General features: G+C 46.9%; 1 protein-coding gene across 2 annotated transcripts in view; it reads left to right on the top strand.

Annotated features, from left to right (window-relative positions):
- Positions 1-13,337: 13,337 nt before the first annotated feature.
- AKT1 (AKT serine/threonine kinase 1) overlaps positions 13,338-18,423 on the top strand; it is a 122,289-nt gene continuing 117,203 nt past the window's right edge. Inside the window, exon 1 of one of the 2 annotated variants that reach the window (XM_083519135.1) lies at positions 13,338-14,193. The gene's annotated coding sequence lies outside the window, so the exon portion shown is untranslated. The remainder of the gene's footprint in view (positions 14,194-18,423) is intronic. The other variant, XM_083519136.1, reaches the window with a different exon arrangement.

Raw genomic sequence — 18,423 nt, 5'->3', positions numbered from 1 at the left:
CTCCAGGACTCTTCACTGGACATGAGTGAGGAGAGCCCAGGTCCTCCGCTACCCACGCCTTCCCTGCGCAGAAGACTCCCGCGCAGTGAGAGGAGGAGGAGACTGGGTGTCAAACAACTTTTATGTTGGAAGAGGTTCAAGAAACGCCCACTGACGGATTCTGCCAGTGACTGAAGCAGCCACGATGCGAAGGGGCTGTGCAGTCAGAAAGGTTTAACAAGGCAAATTAACCGAGAAAGGCAACAGCTTACGCACGACGAGTAACTCATACCTATTACACTTAGGCTTAGTCCTTCTAACCATTTCTGAGTTGAAGGAGGAGCCCTACCCATTTGTCATCTGGCACAGAGCCCCCTTTCCTTTGCTCTCTTAATGGCCCATCACCCATGCGATCACCTCAACACGGGAAGCTAGCCTGCCTTATATAGAAGGATCTTGCACACAGCCTGCTTCCTCCCCTCTAAAACTCCTAACAAAATGTACACACGTTGACTCAGCAAGTTTCACATTTATTTTAATTTGTTATATGTTCCCCAGTTGTGTCTGTTGCAAATTTTCTTTGTATTGTTACTGCAAGCTGTATAAAATCACAAATTCAGTAAAAAAATAAATTGACAAAAAAAGAAAGAAAGAACAAAGCCATATTGGGTAGTTTTGCCAAGCAGTTGGAGGAAACGTACCATCAAAGAATGAAACCCCATCTTCTGATGGTAAGTGTTGGAAGTGTACAAGGCAGGGGCAGTGGTACCTGTAATAGCAGGACAAATTTTTTATAGATGCTTCTTCTTCTTCTTCTTCTTCTTCTTCTTCTTCAAACTTTTTTATTATCTAGGTGCTTCTTTTTTTCAGCGCTGTGTGGCAAGATGTACCTGCCCAGATGTTTTCGCCCAGCTGCTTTCCTCAATATAAGTACTAGAGGTGTTCTCATCTGGTCACCCCCAGGGAGATATCTTCGGGTCACTGAATGATTTATCTGACGTTAAAATTAATGTCAGAAACAGACACAAGTTGTGACCTTGTTGCAGAACCAGGGCAATATTCCAGCGAGTGCAATTGCCAGATGGACGGAGTCCTGTGACTGCCTGTGGGAATATAGCTCTCCATCCATCCTGTAACCGCCATGGGGTCATTCCATGGCCTCTGCTGTGAACCGAGTGGCTCCAGTTGCCATTTTTTGTTCTGAAAATAGTGTTCGCAGCCAGGGGTATAACGCAGTGATTTAAAACGCTCTCTGGCTCATCAGCAACGAGGAAGGAATAGACCTTTGCTACGATCACCCATGGTTCGAGAAGGTCTGACCGCATTCAGAGTAGCTTCGTTTATGTTTTCAGACTCCATACAAACATCTGGCGAAACATCTGATGGATGCAGTTCCAACTCCGGCAGAATTGAGTCGAAACATCTGTCAGTAATAAAAGGGGAGGGTTAGGGGGAAGTTGTAACCCTTTATTTATAGTTAATATATCGTTATTAATGTAGTTTTTTAACTGTTTCCATCCTGAACAGGCAGCAACACTTTATGGCAGTGAACTGCTTAAAACTGAAAGGAAGAAACCCATTAAAATACAAAACATTGCACACTAAAGGTGATTGACAGTACAAGCCTATGCTGGATTACTCAGAAGTACGTTACACTTTTATTTTAGATAGATAGATAGATGATAGATAGAGAGATAGAGATAGAGATAGAGATAGAGATAGAGATAGAGATAGAGATAGAGATAGAGATAGATAGATAGATAGATGTTGTTGTTGTTTAGTCGTTTAGTCGTGTCCGACTCTTCGTGACCCCATGGACCAGAGCACGCCAGGCACTCCTGTCTTCCACTGCCTCCCGCAGTTTGGTCAGACTCATGTTTGTGGCTTCGAGAACACTGTCCAACCATCTCGTCCTCTGTCGTCCCCTTCTCCTTGTGCCCTCCATCTTTCCCAACATCAGGGTCTTTTCCAGGGAGCCTTCTCTTCTCATGAGGTGGCCAAAGTATTGGAGCCTCAGCTTCACTATTTGTCCTTCTAGTGAGCACTCAGGGCTGATTTTCTTAAGAATGGATGTGTTTGATCTTCTTGCAGTCCATGGAACTCTCAAGAGTCTCCTCCAGCACCATAATTCAAAAGCATCAATTCTTTGGTGATCAGCCTTCTTTATGCTCCAGCTCTCACTTCCATACATCACCACTGGGATGTATCTATATATATAGATATATATATGCATTTTCCAAATTTTAATACATACAACTTCAAACTCTCTTCGTTTGTCACATTTCTCCAGACTTCCCTGCCCAACCCTCCATGGCTTTCTACTTGATCCTTGTTATGCTGCATATCCGTTTATACCACCCATTTTGATTCTATACAATATCCTAAGTGTTATTTACTGCTTCTCATGTTATCCATCCCTACTTGGAAATTTAGCTGGTTGTTGTTCCTCTTTAAATATTATCCAAAGTACTTCCACCCTTCCAGTCCCTCCAAGTGTCCCTATTTTCCAGGGACGTCCCTGATTTTATGAAGTCGTCCCGGTTTCTGATTTGATCCTGGGATGTCCCCACTTTTTCCTTAGGATGCCCCTATTGTCATTGGAGAAATGTTGGAGGGTATGGAGTTATCCAACCCCTTGAGCCTCCTGAAGGCAATCCTGTGTAGGGAAGTTTAAAAAAAGTTTAATGTTTTATTATGTTTTTATATATGTTGAAAGCTGCCCAGAGTGGCTGGGGCAACCCAGTAAGATGTGTGTGGTATAGATAGTAAAAAAAAAAATTCATTATGGAATAGGATGTCCCTATTTTCATTGGATAAATATTGGAGGGTATGCTCTTCCCTCACCAGTTTCTCATCATGATTCCTTATCTTAGCTGACATTGTAGCTAAACTGCATGGGGGGGCATGTGCCAGCTTGCTTCGTTGCCCAAGAGCTTCTTAGAGCCTCCCAGATTCCCTGCGACCATAAGACAGCACTTGTGAGAGATCCCCTCAATAGGCCTTTCCATCTCACTGTTCCACAATGAAGCTAGATCAGGGGTTGGCAACGTGCGGCCCATGGGCCAGATGTGGCCCACAAAGACTGTTTTACCGGCTCATGAGCTGCCCCTGAACCGAGGTGCCCACTCGGCGGGTCCCCTGCGCACTGTGCTAAATCGGCACAGCACGGCGCGGTGACTTGCCGAGCGGTGCCGGAAATCACATCTGCGCCTGTGCAGATACCAGAAATAACATCTGCGCATGTCCAGATGCCGAAAATGTCCAGATGCCACGGGCGATCTCTGTGGGAGTGATCCAGCCCATGGCTGATAAACCTTGCCGACCCCTGAGCTAGGGCTTCAACAGGAGCACTAAACATGCCAACTGGAAAATCCCACAGAGCATTTGGAAATCCCTCAGAATCCATCAGCCTCAGCCGGGGGGGACGGACACAACTGATCTAATCGGTCCCCCACCCCTGCAGTCCGAGAGGGCGGGTTCGAGAATCAGTCCTAGCCAATCCAAACCTCACCACAGAGGGATCTGCCCATGACAACAGGGCAATATTTGCCAGATGCGAATGTTTTAAAATTTATATTAAAAATTAATCATGAGGCAGACCAGGGCTCCCCCCCCCCCCCAGCCGGAATTTGCTGGAACCTCTCAGGTGGGTGCCATTGCCAATGAAAGAGAATGTGGGAGTTGTTGGGTGATTAGCTCTGGAACCTCTTTTTCTAGGAAAAAATACACTGAGGGAGACTAGTAATTATTATGGACCAGTAGGTTTCAATGTACAATCATACCTCATGTTACGTTCTTTCAGGTTACGTCCCGCGGCAACCCGGAAGTACCGGAAAGGGTTACTTCCGGGTTTCGCCGCTCACGCATGCGCAGAGGCACAAAATTACGTCACATGCATGCGAAGAAGCGGCGAATTGCAACCCGTATGTGCACAGACGCGCCAGTGCGGCTTGCGCTCTTTTCATGTTGCGAACGGGCCTCCGGAACAGATCCCGTTCGCAACCAGAGGTACCACTGTAATGTCCCCTAAATGACCACTGAATAAACCAACCATTTTGTATGCCCTGAACATAAAAGTTCAAATCTTGTATGTGCCTCACTGTGAGCAACTGGGGCAGTTTAGACAGTCGTGTGGCAGAATGCCAGCAGAACTCATATGCCATGTATCTCTTCTCTAGCTCTAGGCAAGAGTGAAAGACAAGGATTTCCTGCTTTCCACAGTTCTCTATATTTACATACTAAACACTGTTTACCTGACAACAGTGTTCTTACTTAAAGTTTACCTCATAAAATGTTGGTTTTTCCTCAGGGGCCATGACTGCATATTGCGGCAGTGAATCTCATAGTTTAACTGCACACACTTTGTGGAGAAATACTTCCTTCTGCCTGTCCTGAACATTTAGCTTTCTCACATGACCGTGAGTTCTAGTATGACAAGAAGAACACATCTTCTCTCTGTCGACTTTCTTCGTAGCGTGCAAAATTTTATATGCCTCTATCATGTCCCTCCGCTTTCTCTAAAGCAAGTTACTGAAACATTCCTAATTTTACATAAGGGAGTTATTTCATCCCCATGTTCATTTTAGTTTCTCTTTTCCAGGTCTAACAATATCTCTTTTGAGGTGTGGGGTAAAGATAAAGTAACTAAACACAGTACTCTCATGTTTGGCCACACACCATAGATGTGAATTTATGAGGCTAGCAGTCCCGTATCCTAATGATTCCTAACAAACAATTTGCCTTTTCCCCCCCACAGCTTTCACAGCCTGAGGCAACATCTTCACTGAGCTATTCACCTCGGCACCAAGATTTCTTTTCCTGGTCAGTCATTGATAATTCAGACCACTTATTTATCCCCCACACATCTTACTGGGTTGCCCCAGCCACTCCGGGCAGCTTCCAACATATATAAAAAAACATAAGAAAACATTAAACATTAAAAAAACAACAACACTTCCCTATACAGGATTGCCTTCAGGCGGCTTGGGGGTCGGATAACTCCATACCCTCCATCATTTCTCCAATGAAAATAGGGACATCCTAAGGAAAAGCGGGACATTCCGGGATCAAATCAGAAACCAGGATAGGTTCTCTAAATCAGGGATGTCCCTGGAAAATAGAGGCAATTGTAGGGTCTGCCTGTGATTGCCTTTGGCTTTTTAATGAATGCAAAATTTCCCCTTCCGCACAACTACTCGAAGAATTGATGCTTTTGAATTCTGGTGCTGGAGGAGACTCTTGAGAGTTCCATGGACTGCAAGAAGATCAAACCTATCCATTCTAAAGGAAATCAGCCCTGAATTCTCACTGGAAGGACAGATCCTGAAGCTGAGGCTCCAATACTTTGGCCACCTCATGAGAAGAGAAGACTCCCTGGAAAAGAGCCTGATGTTGGGAAAGATGGAGGGCACAAGGAGAAGGGGACGACAGAGGACGAGATGGTTGGATACTGTTCTCGAAGCTACCAGCATGAGTTTGACCAAACTGCGGGAGGCAGTGGAAGACAGGAGTGCGTGGCGTGCTCTGGTCCATGGGGTCACAAAGAGTCGGACACGACTAAACGACTAAACAACAACAACTACTTTAAAAAATGCCAGAGCCCTGCCTGATTCTGCATCCACCCATCTTAATCCCAAAATTATTCTCTGTGAAGAAAAATAATATCCGACTACACTCCATTGCTTTTGACAGCTGCAGAAATCCCAAGCTGTGCAGCTTTAACCAGCATGGCAGGGAAGGATTGACCTGTTGAATTTCAGTAGTTATTCTGTGCTTTGTGTTTCAAAATCTAGGCAACTCCAATGCCTGCCATTTTCTCTGCAAGCCTTTAGAGTGGGCTGCTTCCATTAGTTACTGACAGTTAGATATAGCCTTGCTGGGGAGTTGTGGTGTTGTGAAATCTGCTTTTCTCAGCACTTGGAAGAGCAGGGCCAGAATGTTGATGAGCTTTCCAAGGCAATGTATGAAGTGGGGTGGGGAATTCCCAGGCATCCCATAATTCAGGGAGGCTAATTCAGTGAAATGATTCTGCAGTGATGGAAGAGATGCAGTTGGAATCCCACACAAAAGAGAAAGAAGGGGAGGGGGGATTGTGCATGTGTGTGTGCCTGCCTGTAAAAATTGTTGTTTTTAAACAAAGAAAGAAAACTTCAGCGTTTTCCATTATTGCAGAGCTGTAGTGACTGGCCATTTTGCACAATCACTGGAGAAATTTGAAAGTTTTAGCTAAGCAGTGACTCAGCACAGTGATCTAAGATCTTTGGTATCTCTCCCCCCCCTCGCAACTCCCCCCCCCCTCCTGGCCTGACTCTGCAGTTTGATGACAGCCGCTAGATTCCCAGAACCACACAGTTATTATTTCCAAGAGGAATGTATAAGGTCTGCATTTGTGCATGTAGTAAAAATGTTGGGAGTGAAAGATGAGTCAGGGGAGAGTTAAAGAAACCTTGTATTACTTAGCAAGGGCTTGTGCTTTGGCCAAAGGCAGCAGCTAAGCTTTTACTTTGGTGGAGGGGAAGGAACATGCTGCAGTTTGTTCCTTGATTTACAGTGACGTGGAGGGGCACGGGAGCCGTATCTTGGGGGACGCTGGTGGGTTAAGCCCCCTGCTCGATCTGGGAGTTTGCCACCTCTGTCATATAGTCTTCCATCTTTCCGCTGGCCAGTTACCTGTATTTACTTAAAAGTGTGCGTTAAAGGCTAATCCTGCTGTGTAAAGCCAGCTTAAATGAAGAGCGGAGCCGACCTCTGCCAACAGGCTGGAAGTCATACAGAGCTTTGGGCCGGAGAAGCTGGGCTGCATACAGGGAAAGCTTATTTTAATAGGGGAAAGTGCACTGAACTTTTCTCCTGGGCTTGTTGTGGCAGAGAAGGCCCTGCCAAATGCAGTTGACCTTGAACACAGGTGCAAGCTTCAGATCCAACTCTGGCAAACAAATCAAGGGTTTTTTTAAAAAAAAAGTTGCAGGGAAATAAATCTTTCAGTGATGAAAGGGAGCGAACACACCATAAATGCAGTCATTATCTCCACAGACATGAACCTCCAGCGGATGCCAGGGTACAGCTTTGGACATCCAAAAGATTATTAAGAGAGAAGAGTGTAAGGACGCTTGACTCAGCCATGATCCCTCACGTGTGCTTTGATGCATGCCAAATCAAGAAGACAAGAACTTTAAAAAAGAATGGGAAAAGTTTATAATTTATATACGAGACCACTGTAAGCAGGTTAAAACATTGGCAGGATTTTAATCACACTTGTAAAGTAACAGAAACTATGGACAATTTAGAAAGATAAAAATTTGGATAGGTAATGGCACGCAGTTGTAAACATTACCATTAGGACCCATGGAAGGGATGGTGGCGGGAAATCAGGAGATTCAGAGCAATCTCAATATTTGGATTTTGAAATGTTTTTGTTGTATGTTTATATTTTTAAAAATCAAATATATATATATATTTAAGAGACAGAGGTGGAGTCGGAATCTGCTAAGCATCTGACTTATTCTCAGTCACCTTCTTGGAATGGGGAGGTTCCTTGTTGACGTAAGGAGTGTCCGATGTCGTAGGAGTGAGGCACTCTTCTGATAACTGTCTTGGTTCCTTTCCTGGAACCAGATCTCCATCCCCTACAGGCCGCTGACCCCTCCTTGGAACCAGACACTTTTAGGGGTACTGATTCCACCTCCCACACCCTGCCTAGGGCCCTTCCCAGAGTCCTCCAGCTCCAACTCTCTGAGCTCCTCCCTCCATCCCTTCCCCGAGCTTCTGATCATCTCCTTCAGGACACCTCCATGGGATTCATGACAAACACTCCTTAATTAACCACCATCATATAATTTCCCTGCAAACTAATCAGGATGAATGCTCAGTCGGCAGGTCATCTCAAATGCATCTTATTGGTTGCATTCTAAGTAGCACAAAGCAGCAACTTGCACAAACATAATGGCTTCTGCTTGCACAAAGGGACTTTCCCTCCTCATCTCTTTCCCCTGCAGCTCCCTAAATCTGTTCCAGGGGTCCCCCCAACTCTGGAGCAGATCTGGGGACAGTGTGGAATGCAAGGAAGGGAAGGGAAAGTCCCATTGTGCAAGTGAAAGCCGTTCTGCTTGTTCAATTATTTAGCTGAATACTGCTTTGTGTTTTTAATAAGACCCGATGAACTCAGTGGTGCTCGCTTCTGAATAGAGATACACTGAACTGCACACTTGGTGAACGAATGGCAAACACCAATAAGATTGTTATTAATCTTTCGCATAACTTTTTTTTGTTTACTTCTGCTCTTTGAGCAATGTGTGCTCCCTCTGCCCTACACAGGTGTACACATTTTAGCCTGACCTTTTAAAAAAAGGAGCAGAATATACTCTCTCCTTCTGCTACAGGCAGGTTACCTAGAACTACCAGACATTTTTTGCCAGTAGGACTACTGTACTTTTCATCAGGTGATGCTTTTGTCAGCGTTTTGCCAATGCAGTCAAGAGAAAAGTGCCATTTGATAAATTTCTGCTGTTTGCTCGGCTTTTTAAATCATTGGAGCCATACAAGGAAAGAAAACAAAAGTTGCTTGTCTGTCCTCTGCTATTCAAAGTGTTGGTGCTGACCTTTAAAGCCCTAAACGGCCTCAGTCCAGTATACCTGAAGGAGCGTCTCCACCCCCATCGTTCTACCCGGACACTGAGGTCCAGCACCGAGGGCCTTCTGGCGGTTCCCTCACTGCGAGAAGCCAAGTTACAGGGAACCAGGCAGAGGGCCTTCTTAGTAGTGGCGCCCTCCCTGTGGAACGCCCTCCCACCAGATGTCAAAGAGAACAACAACTACCAGACTTTTAGAAGACATCTGAAGGCAGCCCTGTTTAGGGAAGCTTTTAATGTTTGATGTATCACAGTATTTTAATATTCTTTTGGAAGCCGCCCAGAGTGGCTGGGGAAACCCAGCCAGATGGGCGGGGTATAAATAACAAATAATTATTATTATTATTATTATTATTATTATTATTATTATTATTATTATTCATTATGCAAGGAACAGCAATTGTGCATCTAGGGATGATCTGGGCTTGGTATAACTGTACTACTGTGGGGAAATATACATCAGTGTGGTGTAGTGATTAAAGGGTCAGACTAGGACCTGGGAGACCAGGGTTCAAATCCACACTCCTTGGGCTAGTCACTAACTCTCAGCCTATCCTACCTCATAGGGTTGTTGTTGTTGTGGGGAGGAGAACTATGTATGCCACCTTGAGCTCCTTGGGGACAATAAATCAAATAAACAAACATTTCATGATAGGGTCTAGAAAGGACCCAGCAACAAGACAATACTGCAGCAATAAAGTAATGAAGGAAACAGCAGCGAGGCAGCTACAAAACTGTAAAAGGGAATACAAAGAAAGAAGGAAGGAGGGAAGGAAGGAAAACTGGGGCACTGCATCCTTGAACATTAGCAACAAGGAATATTTTCACGCAGAAGTAATGGAGAAGATTCACTCCCTCCCCCCAGCATTGTGGGAAAATATTCTATAGTCTAGGAGGTGGCCAGGACCTTGAGAGGTTGCCTGAGATAAATGACAACTAACATTAAACATTAAAATGTCTGTAAACTTTCATGGGGGAAATAGCCACATGTCGATGTGGAGAACTCAACTTCCGATTGGAAAAAACGAGGAACTGAAAGAAATAGGAATTGACACAGTTACCCATCCCTAATGACAACTGCAGCCCAGTGGCAAATATCACTTTTTGCCTTAAGTAGTGAAGAGTGTGGTGGCTTGGACAGCTTCGGTCATGCTTGGAAGAAATGAATTATCTAGACCGGTTTCAATTGGGCGATAGGCCTAAGTTCAGCACTGAAGCAACCTTTGTCATCCTGGTCGATCACCTACACCAAGAGAGAGGGAGTATGACTCTAGATTCTCCTACATGTCTTGAGGGCTTTGGATACCATCAACCTCCTAGCGTGGCTTTGCAAAGTGGGAGATGGCAACACTCAAGACCGTTTTCACAGAGTAGCATTTGGGGAGTTCTGCTTTTCCCCACAGTGTTTGTGCTGTGGGGTCCCCCATGGTCTCACCTTGTTGCCCATGCTTGTTAACATCTGTTCAGTGGTTCTTAAAGGGTGTGGCGCTCCACACAGGTGTGGCAGGAGAGGATGGCAAGCGTGGCAGGAAGGTTCAAGGGCAATGAAACATTTGAACATTTCAGTGAAGTAGAATATTAAAGTTTTTTTTTTCCAGAATATGGATAGATATGGAACAGGGATTTTCAGCTCTGACAAACATGAAAGATCGGAAAAGAGAAAGGCTTCTTTGTGTTGATGAGATGAGGGTTTGTCTCAAATTCAACCTAATATAAATGAAATTCCCAGGCAAAGGCAAGCTCATACCTCTCATTGATTTTGTAGACATACTTAAGATACATATAAGAGGCTCGTTTATATTTTGGGAATGATTAATGTGCTTATGAAGATGCATTGTTGTGCACTTCCTGAATGTCTCATGATCATATTATAAGGTAGTTGTGTTCTGTGTTATAAACCAAGCACTGCTAGGAATTGCTTCTTTTGGTTTTCCAATTTATCTCTTATTGATAATCTGTACGGCATGGCATGAGAAAATTTCTGAAAGTGTGGCCCAGGGAAAAACGTTTGAGAACCACTGATCTATATGAAGCCAGTGGGGGAGATCATTTGGAGATATGCAGTGAGGTGTCACCAATATGCCGTTGACACCAGCTCCTTCTCTCCATACAGATTGCAGCTTATGTACATTCTCCATAATGCTATAATCCTCTACAGCATCACCCCCATTCCTATGCTCATTGGTACTCTAAAAGAACTCTAAAACAGTAGGTTAGACCAGACTTACTATTGCAGAAGCCATGTTGGCTATGCTTCAGCAACAGTTGTTCTTTGAAATGGTTGACAATTCTAATTTGAATAATTATTTCTACCAGGTTTCCCAGGAAAGACATAAAGCTAGCCAATCTGCAATTTCCATAATAATAATAATAATAATAATAATAATAATAATAATAATAATAATAATTTATTATTTATACCCCGCCCATTTGGCTGGGCTTCCCCAGCCACTCTGGGTGGCTTCCAACAAAATATTAAAATACCGTAATACATCAAACATTAAAAGCTTCCCTAAAGAGGGCTGCCTTTCCCTCCCTCTCAATGTTTTTAAAAACTGGTGTTTCCTTGGTCACTTGCTGGCCCTCAGGTATGGATGGCGAGCTTAAGGTCGCATTACAGCACAGTTTTGTTAGAAGAAATTCAATTTCATATCTGAGTTCTTTAAAAGCTCTTGGTGGGTGCCATCCAGACCCTGTGAGTTGTTCATTTTTAATTTGTCACTAAGGACTAGAACTTTGTGCCTTGTCACCACTATTTGCCTCAGTTCCTCAAATTCCTTTCCTGGGAAAATCAGTTTAGGCACACAGATCTTTCCCTGATCAGCTTTTCTTCAGTCTCCTATTTCTCTTTTGGCTCGTTGTCATTATTATTATTATTATTTATTGAATTTGTATAGCGCCCTTCATCCACAGATCGCAGGGTGGCTCATAACATAAAAATACAAAATTAGAACACAAAATACACAAGAAAGCAAAAGCAAACCGATACCCCCCCTGTCATCCAAACATCTAGTCACCTCCCTAGTCAGTTTCTAATATATTTAAATCTGTTGTTGCTGGTGATCTTCTTGTTTTTTGTAGTGTGCTTCCTGAAACCTTTCTATTTGCCTCATTTCTTTTGCAAAGGTGTGTGTTTCTTTTGGTTCTCCTTGTATGGGCAAGACTTCTGTTTTCTGAAGAAAACCGTTCTGCGATAAACTTCCTTGGCTCTACTTGTTAACCACGCCAACATCCTCTTGACAGTAACCTCCCTGGCCTGTAGTACTATACATTCTCACTGGGCTTCTGTTAGTGTAATATTGAACAGCTTCCCCAAGCATTTAAGAAAGATTTGACCATTTTGATCAGTAAGGGGAAGCTCTGGCTGGTGGGCCTAATTAGGCCAAAAGGCTGTTTCAGTCAAGTCAAACTGTGCCCACCTAGAGCAGGTGTACAGCCTGGGAATCATTTTTGACTTACAGCTGTCCATGGAGATGCAGGTCAATTCTATGTTCAGGCCAGCTGTTTACCAGCTCCATCTGGTACGCAGGCTGAGACCCTACCTGCCAACAGACTGTCTTGCCAGAGTGGTGCATGCCCTAGTTATCTCCTGCTTGGACTACTGCAATGTACTCTATGGACTTGGAAACTACAACTAATCCAGAATGCGGCAGCTAGACTGGTGACTGGGAGTGGCTGCCGGGACCATATAACACCGGTCTTGAAAGACCTACATTGGCTCCCAGTACGTTTCCGAGCACAATTCAAAGTGTTGGTGCTGACCTTTAAAGCCCTAAAGGCCTCGGCCCAGTATACCTGAAGGAGCGGCTCCACCCTCATCGTTCAGCCCAGACACTGAGGTCCAGCACCGAGGGTCTTCTGCTGGTTCCCTCACTGTGAGAAGCAAAATTACAGGGAACCAGGCAGAGGGTCTTCTTGGTAGTGGTGCCCTCCTTGTGGAACACCCTCTCTTCAGATGTCAAGGAAAAAACAACTATTTGACTTTTAGAAGACATCTGAAGGCAGCCCTGTTTAGGAACGTTTTTAAGGATTGATGTTTTTATTGTTTTTCTATATGTTGTAAGCTGCCCAGAGCGACTGGGGAAACCCAGCCAGATGGGCGGAGTATAAATAAATTATTACTACTACTACTACTACTACTACTACTACTACTACTACTACACTGGACCTCATACATGCAGCAGGTAAAGACATAGCTGGGCCTAATGGTGTTTCGCCTGAGAAGTCCCATGTACTGGGTTATGCAAATACTGATCACCCGATTTCACACTGCTGGGCGAAAAGGGTCAGCTGACATCATTGTTGACATGAAATGATTGACACTGCTGGGCAGCCCCTCCCATCTGTCAAACTTGGTTCAGTTCCCTCATCCTGCTGCCCTTGACTTTCCCATCTTTCAGCTTCCTTTTCACCAGCCCTGCTCATTTTGGGGAACTTTCCTTTTTTCAAGTCCAGTATGACTGTGTGTGGGGGGTCTTTCTTAGCCGCAGCCCATTTAACATGTATGTAGAATTACAATTTACAGCTGTGCTCGGTGTCCCCAGTGAGGCCAGCAACACTTTACATCTCTAACCAAGTGCTGGGCGCCTATTAAGATGAAGTCCAGACTCTTCTCCCCTCAATTTCCTTTTGAATGAAGGAGGATTGTGTGTGTATGCTCTGAGTAAATGCATGCATCGAGTGCTCTCTGCATGTGAGAGCTCAGACCAAGCGCATGTGTATCTCTTGAGTGTGCTGTGTGTGAAGCTGCTGAGTAAAGCCTATGTATTTTGAGTGTGGGAGCGCTGCGCCTGTTTTGAGTGCATGAGAATGCTGAGTAAGCGCATGCGTGTGTGTTGAATGTGTCAGTGTGCTGAATAGGTGCACGCGTGTGCTTTGGGCGTGTTGCGCGCGAGAGAGTGCACGTTTTGAGAGCTGGTTTTGCTGAGCAAGCGTCTGAGTTTGGAGGCACGTGTGAAGTGTTCAGCGTGTGCTGGATGCGGCAGTGTGCTAAGTGCATGCGTGTGTCGCGTGTGCATGTTGGGGGTGGGTGGGTTGAGAGAGTGCTGAGCGGGTGCGCGCGCTGTTGTGTCGCGTGCGCTGAATTGCTCGAGGAAGCGCATGCATGCAACGCGCGGGTGTCTTTCCAGCGTCCTGGGAAGAAAAAAAACAACATTGAATGGAAACTGGGAGTGGAGCATGCCGGGCAGTAGGACCCCGCGGGCGAGAGCCGGCGTGTGTGTGTTTGTGCGCGTGAGCGTGTGAGTGTGCGCGCGAGTGACTCAAAGAGGGGAAAGGAAGGGAGGCTGGAGGAACTGGGAGCAGCAGCAAAAGCAGCAGCAGCGGCGGCGGCGGCCGCAACGGCAACGCGTCGAGCTCGCGACGCCCGGGCAGCCGCGCTGCTCCGAGGAAGCCCCGCAGGAGAGACCAGGAGCCGCCGGCCGCCTCCCCATTCATAGCTCTCGCAGGCGGGAGCTCAATGGGCTGATTCCCTGCGAGACCAGCAAGGAGGCGGCGGCGGTGGCGCCCGGCAGCCGCCGCCGCAGCAGCAGCAGCCCGCCTAGGCCTCGGCTCCAGCCAGCCGCTTCGCTTGCACCCTCCCAGGCATGTAAGTGGCCGCCGGCGTCCCCGGGCCTCGGATGGGGAGGGAGCAGCCGCGGGGCCTTGCTCAGCCCCCTTTGGCTTGGGTGCGCGCGCGCGTGGTTTTTTTTGGGGGGGGGCGCCCCCCTGTTTTTTTTTTGGTGCATTGTCTGGAGCGCCTGTTCCGAGCGGCGCGGCGCTCTCGCCCTTTCTCCGAGGCGGCTTGTTTGCTTGCAAACCTCCCGCTGCAAAAGTGACCCTCCTTTGCAGGCCTTAGATGAGATGTGTGTGCTGTTTTCTCAAATAATATATTGAAATATCCTTTTTTTGTGCATTGCAGTGGCAGTGGCGGCGGCGGCTCCCTTTTGCTCCTGCCTGCAGATGCGCCTGGGCTTTGGAAACGCCTGCTCCCCAAAAGCGAGAGGGGTGGGAGAAGAGAGGAAGGGGCTCTTTGTGCGCGCCTTTGGGGTGGGGTGCGCGCTGGGGGGGGGCTTCTCCCCCTGTGGAAAAAACTTGCACCTTTCCCAACCCTCTTTTTTCCTTTTGGGACCGCTGCGTTGTGGGGTGTCAGGTGGGTGGGGGGCCTTGTGGTGGGTCCTGGGTTTGCACCCTCCATTTGCTTTACTCTCTCTAACCCGCCCCCCCTTCTTTCCTCTATGCGGTGTTTGTTTACCTCAGGCTTCTCCATTGCTGCCCACAGCTGTTGGAGGAGGAAGGAGGTTTTCAGGTCCCTCCTCCTTCCACTTCTGAGATAACTGGGTCTCGTGCCCTACCCACCAGCAATGTATACGCTTTCCAGGCGTTGGCTTATTTCATATTTCTTATAACACCACCCCATCCTCACAAACTCAGTACCATAAAAACCAGGCCTTGGCCACCCCCACCTTCTCATTCGCCAACCGAATCTTTGATGTGAGACAGGCAGGGCTGATTCACACATTATTTTATTTTTACTGTACACCTAAAAAAAGTAACGAGCGAATGAGTCAAAACAGCGAATCACTTGGGGGGGGGATGCTTCACAGAAGAACCCCATCTGCGCCCCCACGTTGGCTGTGGCTCCTCGTGAGGTGCGCAATTCGGTTGCAGACCCCCAGGTCTTTGGACCACTGTAGCCTCCTAATTAGCTTTTGGAGGTAATGAAAATAGCTGGTTGTCTCTCTTAAAACAAAACAAAACAAAAAGTATGAAGGACTTTAGATTTTTGGCTAACTTGTTCTAAATGGAGTTTCGCTTAAGCTGGATTGCTTGCAGCGGATGCTATATAGGTTTTGTTTACTATCCTTCTGCAGTATCTAAAAGCTTCATAATATCTGCCCTGGGCACGTTACACCCGAGGTACTAATAGGCCTAAGTGAGTTTCACAGAATCCACTTGGGTGTAGCTCTGTAAGATCTGTTCTGTTTCTAGAGCTTGTTCATAGTCTTGTGTTCTTCTGTCCACTCAGGCAGTCCTGACAGCTTCTAGGTACTACTTTGTGCGGACAAACGTAATGCGCAAACTTGGCGGTCCTGCATGAATGTGCCTGAAGCGCAACAGTCGTAGCAGGGAATACTGCTCCATTTCCATGGAGCTGCCTGTTGGACATGAGAAAACCTGAAGTGTTGTGGGATAGAGTGGTGTTGGAGTAGCAGCAGAGAGACACGGGTTCAAATTCTCACTCGGCATGGGACAGCAATGCTGGGTGCCTCTCTCAAGCTAACCTCCTTCGCAGGGTTGTTAATGAGGATAAATTGGAGATTGCTCCCCAAAGAGGCAGGGATGCCCGCTGACCTGGATGGCCTTTTAAGGAGAATTAGACAGAGATCAATGCCTCTTGAGTACCAGTTGCTGGAAACTGCAAGGAAGGGAGAGCGTTAGTTGTGTTCAGGTCCTGCTGGCTGGCTTTGAGGCCGGGCTTGTGGGCCACTGGCCTGATCTTGTTTGCCATATGCAGGTGGCGGTGGTGTTATGGGCTGCCAGTTCTGCCCCAAGTTTCTTGGAGGAAGGGCCGAATGAAAAAAATAAGTAATAAAGTTACATTTTCCCATGCGAATGCATACTCCAGAGACAGGCCTCTACTTATCTGGAGAAAAACCTTGCTGTGTGAACAGACTATGACTGTGTCTAGATTTTTTTGTAAGTGGCAATCCTGTACCCACTTACTTAGGAGAGTAAGCCCTTCAGAACTCGATGGGACACGCTTCCCAGTGAGGGTAGGGTAGCATTGTTAATACTTTTAGGTAGTCCCCCCCTTTGTCTTTTCTCTGGCATGAGAAAACAAAAGGATGGATCCCTTATTGCATTCTGCGTGTTTGTGTAATCATGTAGTACCGTATTTTTCGCCCTATAGGACGCACTTTTTCCCCTCCAAAAATGAAGGGGAAATGTGTGTGTTTCCTATGGGGCGAATGCAGGCTTTCGCTGAAGCCTGGAGAGCGAGAGGGGTCGGTGCGCACCGACCCCTCTCGCTCTCCAGGCTTCAGGAGAGCCCCACCGCCAGACCCACAAGCTCGGGGGACAGCGGGGAGGCGCAGCGCGCCTATCCCGCTGTCCCCCGACTTGGTTAGAAGGCTGGCGGGGGGAGAAGCCTGCTCCTCCCCGTCGCCAGCCCCGCAAACGGGGACAGCGGGAGGCGCAGCGCGCCTTTCCTGCTGTCCCCCGACTTGGTTAGAAGGCTGGCGGGGGGCTTCCCCCTCCTCCAGCCCCGCAAGCTCCCAGAGCCATGCCGAAACTGCACGCAGCTTCGGCATCGCTCTGGGTCCTGTTCTGGGGTCCCCGCGCCTGGGGGAGGGGGAAATAAAAATTTTGTCCTTTATTCCCCCCCCCAAAAAAAAATCTAGGTGCGTCCTATGGGCCGGTGCGTCCTATAGGGCGAAAAATACGGTATTTAAAAGTCAGGATCTTTTCCCTTCTTTTTTTCTTTTTTTTTAAAGGCCTGGCCAGGTTAATTATCGTCATTGCATTTGTTTACAGGTAAATGTGCTCAATAGCTGTGTTGCCAGTATAATGTAGCTGTTTAACTTCCATCTTCAAACCCACAATAGTTTGATTTAATTATCTCGGGCCTTTGAATGTATAAAAACCTTTGTGCCAGGAATTACTGCTTTTGGAGTAGGTGAATTTCTGCAGCGGCAATACAGTGGTACCTCGGGTTACATACGCTTCAGGTTACAGACTCCGCTAACCCAGAAATAGGTAAAGGTAAAGGTACCCCTGCCCGTACGGGCCAGTCGTGTCCGACTCTAGGGTTGCGTGCTCATCTCGCTCTAGAGGCCGTGAGCCGGCGCCGTCCGAAGACACTTCTAGGTCACTTGACCAGCGTTACGAAGCTGCAGCTGGCGAGCCAGCACCAGCGCAGCACACGGAAACACCGTTTACCTTCCCGCTATAAAGCGGTACCTATTTATCTACTTGCACTTAAGAGTGCTTTCGAACTGCTAGGTGGGCAGGAGCTGGGACCGAACGATGGGAGCTCACCCTGCCGCGGGGATTTGAACCGCCGACCATGCGATCGGCAAGTCCTAGGCACTGAGGTTTTACCCACAGCGCCACCCGCGTCCCTTAACCCAGAAATAGTACCTCGAGTTAAGAACTTTGCTTCAGGATGAGAACAGAAATCGGGCAGCGGCGACGCGGTGGCAGCGGAGGCCCCATTAGCTAAAGTGGTGGTTCAGCTTAAGAACAGTTTCAGGTTAAGAACGGACCTCCGGAACGAATTATACCACTGTATAAGGAGTTAGGTGTAAGGTGGGGGCAAAGGCATATTAACTCTAAGGAGGTCGTCTGTCTGATCTATCAAGATGCGATTTTGGGCAGGAAGAAACAGTAATATAATTGGCTCATGGTCCCAAAGTGAGCTTCATATCCAAGCAGGGGCTTGATCCTGAGTTTTCCCATAGTCCAAGTCCAGTGCGTTATCCATTGTACCACATTGCTGTCTCACACGCAGATGGTTTACCTGGCATGATTAAGCTTTCTCCCTTTATTTGTTTGGGAATGTGCAAAAAAACTCCACGCTGACCTGAATGAGCCACCTCACTTACCCAGGTTGTGGCAGCTCAATCTCTTTAAGTGTTGGTTTATTTTATAGCATACATATTCAGCTGGTGTGCGAGGAAAAGCCAGAGTTTTAAGTGGTAAAATAGAAGCATGGCGCCGTCGCTTGTGAACGGGACGCTTTAATAGCCGCAAACTTCACAGCCATATGCGCGGAAGCTACAAAACGTGCTGGGGAGAACCAGCAATGTAATGTGCCGTTTGCAACCCGCCTTGTTCT

This window comes from Podarcis liolepis (genome assembly GCF_965112155.1).
Source record: "Podarcis liolepis genome assembly, chromosome: 1".
Classification (NCBI taxonomy): domain Eukaryota; kingdom Metazoa; phylum Chordata; class Lepidosauria; order Squamata; family Lacertidae; genus Podarcis; species Podarcis liolepis.
Note: the sequence above shows the minus strand (reverse complement) of the source record. Positions and strands in the feature narration are given on the sequence as shown.